Here is a 5535-nt window from a genome sequence, read left to right as displayed (position 1 = left end):
AGCCAAAGGAGATGGCTGTTTTCCAACTCCTTCTAGGAGATCATCTTATCTTTAGGGTGTTTTCATCTTATCTTGAACTAATCCTATCCTATCTCTTATCTAATGCTCTAATCTCAATCTTCTTATCTCTCTAGGATTACATTCAAGACTTTAGATCTGATAAAAATCTTTCCTTGGAGATTACATTCGAAATTCGGACTCTTAACTCTTGAATTCGAGTTGGGCTGCTTCAAGGTATTTCTGCGAGTTGGGCTTAAGTTGTGAAATGGGCATGGCTGCGAACTTGCTCCGACTTTGGGCTCGTTTTCGTACTCGATTCATGAAGAATCTGTCAAAACTCAAAACATAAAAGTTGTGGGCCTTCCTTTCATCTTTCTAATGCTTCTTGAATTGTCCAATTCGGTGTCCTGAATTGAGAGTTAGGCCCAGATTACTAACTGTCGCTGAAACTGTGCAAAATCACCCGATTTGCCTTGTTTTCTTCCAATTGCCCCTTTTATTGCCCTGAATCGAAATACAAGAGTAATGAGTCCATTTAAGTGCTAAATAAACATAAAAGAGTGAATATTAGGGGATAAAATTAGGATTCATTTTGGTCTCATCAAATCCCCCCACACTTAAACTTTGCCCGTCCTCGGGCAAGGCAAAAACTCAAGTAACACAAGAGAGACTAACTATTGATTTTCAATCTTTCTTTTTCTCTACATGAGGCCTGGTTCATTTCATGCTTTAGTTCAGACTTGTTAACCTTTCCCTTTTCATCTCTTTCTCCCCTTTTTCTTGTCCAAGAGTGACCGCAAATCACCATTCCTCATGGTCCCAAGTTAAATCGATAGTCAAGGAGACAAGCCTTCCAGGGCTGAAACTCCTTGGACTGCACGGGTGCTCATTGCTTTTAACAAACCAATTCAGCCAGATGCAATTACTTTCCTTTGAATCAAAACAAGGTGTGCTTATTGCCATAAGCTTGCTATGTATCACATCTTCACCACTTAGTGTGAATTCCTAGGATCTGAATGTGAGAATGGGGTTGGGGTTCTAGGGTGAGTGCATCTTATGCTCCATCTCACCCTTGCCTTCTTTTCAAGATGTGAGTGCATTTCATGCTCCATCTCACACTTGCTTTCATTTCTAGATGTGAGTGCATTTTATGCTCCATCTCACACTTGTTTTTTTGTTTTTAGATGTGAGTGCATTTTATGCTCCATCTCACATTAGTCACGATTTTAGTTTCAAACTCCCTTTCTCTTTTTTTTTTTTTCACAAGAATCACAGGGTTTCACCACCTGATCCATGAATTCATTGATCATGGTCTCTATATGCCTAACACAACAAGTTCTAGAATAATCAACCATGTTTGACAGATAATTATGTGAAAATCAATCAAACCCTTATGCATCTTGCCTATTGATCGATTAAAATCATGAGGTACCATATGCAGCCAAGAAAGATTCAGTTAGTCATGCTTGCATCCTATCTTATCTATTCAGCCTAAGCACATGATTCCTGATAAGTTGAAATCGTTCAAGGATAAGTTTCCGGGAGCAGAAATTTGAAGAAGGTAAGGTATCCCAAATTTCCATCAGATTTTCCTAATCCCCCCACACTTAAGTTATACATTGTCCCCAATGTATGTGATTATGCATAAAGTAGAAGGATTTGGGGCTACTTCCCTGTTTGTCTTGTTGGGTTCCTGCTAAACACAAAAATCAAAACCAAACAAAATAACAAAATTAACTAAACACAATGGGTTGCCTCTCACAAGCGCAATTGTTTAACGTCGTTATGCTCGACGTCCTCTTTTTTTCTCCTTTAATCCAATAAATACCGTGGAATGTCCAATGAGATGTCTACCGTAGAGGGGACATTTGCATCCTCATGGAACATCTTCAATCGATGTCCATTCACCTTGAAGATCTTACCTGTGTCGAGACTTATGATCTCTACTGCACCATAGGGAAAAACATTAGTCACAGTAAACGGTCCCATCCACCTGGAACGCAGCTTACCTGGCATGAGTTGAAGTCGAGAATTATACAATAAGACTTTTTGTCCAATTTTAAATTATTTTCTTAAGAGTGCATTGTCATGGAACGATTTGGTCTTTTCTTTGTAGATTCTTGAATTCTCGTATGCCTCTAAACTCAACTCTTCCAGCTCTTGCAACTGGAGCTTCCTTTCCTTCCTTGCTTCTTCCATATTCATGTTGCATTGCTTGATTGCCCAATAGGCCCTATGTTCAATTTCCACCGGCAAGTGGCAAGATTTGCCAAAAATTAACCTATAAGGGGACATACCTATTGGGGTCTTGTAAACTATCCGATATGCCCAGAGAGCATCATCTAGATGTAGGTTCCAATCCTTCCTTCCTTCCTGGATTCACGGTCTTTTCCAAGATGGACTTTACCTCTCTATTGGAAATTTCAGTTTGCCCGTTAGTCTGGGGATGATAAGCAGTGGCAATTCGGTGATGCACCCCATATCTTCTCAACAAGGCTTCAACTGTTCTATTGAAAAAATGGGTCCCTTGATCGCTTATGATGGCTCGAGGAATGCCAAACCTACTGAAAATGTTAGACTTTATAAATCCTACAACACATTTAGAATCATCAGTTTTGGTGGCTTTGGCTTCCACCCATTTTGAGACATAATCGACTGCCAAAAGTATGTTAGAAAAACCACAAGAGGGGGGAAAGGGTCCCATGAAATCAATGCCCCAAACATCAAATATTTCACATATAAGAATGGGGGTTTGGGGCATCTCATTCCTGCGAGATAGTGTACCTGTTTGTTGACATCTTTCATAGTTTTTACAAAATAAGTAGGCATCTCTAAATAGGGTGGCCCAATACAGCCCACTATCCAAGACCTTTCGAGCAGTCCTTTTTAGCCCAAAATGGCCCCCACAAGCATAATTATGACAAAACTTTAGAATTGACATCTGCTCCTCCTCAGGGACATCTCCTAATCATTTGGTCAAAACAAAATTTCCATAGGTAGGGTTCATCCCATACATAATATTTTGCCTCATACTTGATTTTATTCTTTATGGATCTGCTAAGGTTATTAGGCAAAATTCCCGTGACCAAGTAATTCACAATGTTAGCATACCATGGAGTCATACCTCTCATGTGAAACAACTGCTCATCAGGAAACAACTCACAAATGGGAGAGGAGTCCTCGTCTTTCACCAACCTACTTAGGTGATCAGCCACCGAATTTTCAGCTCCCCTTCGATCCTTGATTTCTAGATCGAACTCTTGGAGCAAGAGTATCCACCTTATCAGCCTCGGTTTTGACTCCTTCTTTGCTAGTAGGTATCTCAAAATTGCATGGTCAGAAAAAACAATCACTTTAGAGCCAAGCAAATATGCCTAAATTTGTCTAAAGCAAACACAATAGCTAATAACTCTTTTTCAGTGGTTGTGTAATTGCTCTGTGCAGCATTCAACATTTTGGAAGCGACATGGCTCTTCCCATTTATTCGCTGCCCTAGAACAGCCCCTACTGCATAATTACTTGCATCTGTCATGATCTCAAAGGGCAAGTTCCAATCGGGTGGTTGAATGATGGGTGCAATGGTTAATAAATTTTTAAGCTTGTTAAAAGCTTCCTTGCACTCATCATCAAAATCGAAAGGCACATCTTTTTGCAGCAAACTGGACAATGGCAGAGGGCGAATCTAACTCTTCCTTCATATCCAATTGTGCACTTAATTCGAGCTCCTCATTCATATCTTCTTCTTCAAAAATTTCCTTATTGAAACTCTCAGGTGGATCTTGTTCTTCCTCTTCTTTCTGCTCTTCATCCACTTTCCTTGGCGAAGCAAGCTGTGACTACGATTCCTTCCCACTTCTTAGCACCATTGCACTAGCACTCTCCTTGGGATTGACCACCATTTGTAATGGTAGTTTTAAAAATTTGTGCGTCCAACTTGCTAATAGAAGTAGCAAGTTGACTGATTTGGTTCCCCAAGTTCTGGATGCTGGCCCTTGTTTCCTGTTGGAATTGTTGAGTGTTAGTCGCTAGAGCCTTAACTATCTCATCTAAAGATATACTGAACTTGAGGATTGATTTTGGGCTTGGGTAAGTGCTGGAATTGGAGGTTGTCTGCTGAAAGTTTGAGGCTGGAATCTCTATGGCCCTCCTTGATTTCCATAGCTTAGATTGTGATGATCCCTCCACCCAGGATTGTAATAGTTAGAATAGGGATCATATTTGTGTTGAGGTTGGCCGGGAAATCCTCCTATGACATTGACTTGTTGCATTGAATCATCTCACAATGATGGGCACATGTCCATAGGATGCCCAGGAATTGAGCATATGCCACAAACCGCAGTCATTTTTAATTTCTGATAGCTCCATCTATTCTTCCTCCAAATTGTTGAGAGTTCTCAGCCATGTTGGAGATCAATTGCCAAGCCGCCTCAGGTGTTTTGTCTTCTCAATTTCAGGAATATGTTCAAGTTCACCTTTTTGAGAAAAACAAAAGAGGTTAGAACAAATGGAAGGCACAAAGCTAAGAAATTAAATTAGCTCTTCGGCAATGGTGCCAAAATTCTAACGGGTTGTTGATGCCCTCAAAATTAATGCTAGTCCCACAAGAAATTTGTAGTAGTAGTGGTACTAGGTCGAATCCCACAGGGAGCTAAGGAATAATTTCTTATCCGAATGTGCAATATAATAGATTGGGAAAATTAAATAATTAAAATTTCTAAAAGAGCAAGAAAGCAATAGCAATACCAAACAAGATAAATCAGTCTTACCGAATTCTGATTCAAGGGTCTAGATTGATCAATTTGTCATCGATCATAGGTAAACCTCGACAGTCTTGCAATTCAAGCATTTAACCTTAGATTTATTAGGATTGCCATAATAAACCTTGTGTTTCCTAAATCAGCTTACCAAACTTAGCATTCGATCAACACTTATCACTAATTGACTGGGTACAATAGCGCTCCATATTAACTAGTGATAGCATTAAACTTTGTGAAAAAAGTTAAACCAAAATAACAATAATTGAGATAGCTGCAATTATCGAATCTTGTTCCATTGATTCCCTTTAGATTAAAACATGTCAATACATTGGTCAAAGGCTGTCATGAACAATTAACCCAGAAAGATATTAACCTAATTACTACTTGTACCACTATTCGTAACAATTACGGATCACCGAACCATGGATAGCAGTAGGAAAATCAATATTAACTAATTTGTCAGACTAATTAACATTAACATCCATAGAGAATATGCATAAGAATCAACGAATACTTGAATTAAAAGCAAGAACTTGAATTAAACACAGAACCTCACGATGACACAATCGAAAGTCCCCCCTTGAACCAGAAAGGAAAAGCTTAGCCGCTCATGATTTTCGAATCCTCCTTGCTCTGCTTCTAGAAGGCTGGACTGATCTTCTTGATTGAGTTGCTTGGTTTTCTTGATTTCCTGATTGATGCCTAAAGCTGGTCCACCCACCCCTTTATATAGCTTTAGGAGGAGAGGCTCTCTCCAACTCCCTTTAGGAGATTAACT

Source organism: Nelumbo lutea, chromosome 3 (genome assembly GCF_056320005.1).
Source record: "Nelumbo lutea isolate HS-2025 chromosome 3, American lotus-T2T, whole genome shotgun sequence".
In the NCBI taxonomy this organism is placed as follows: Eukaryota; Viridiplantae; Streptophyta; class Magnoliopsida; order Proteales; family Nelumbonaceae; genus Nelumbo; species Nelumbo lutea.
This window is presented reverse-complemented; position numbering follows the sequence as displayed.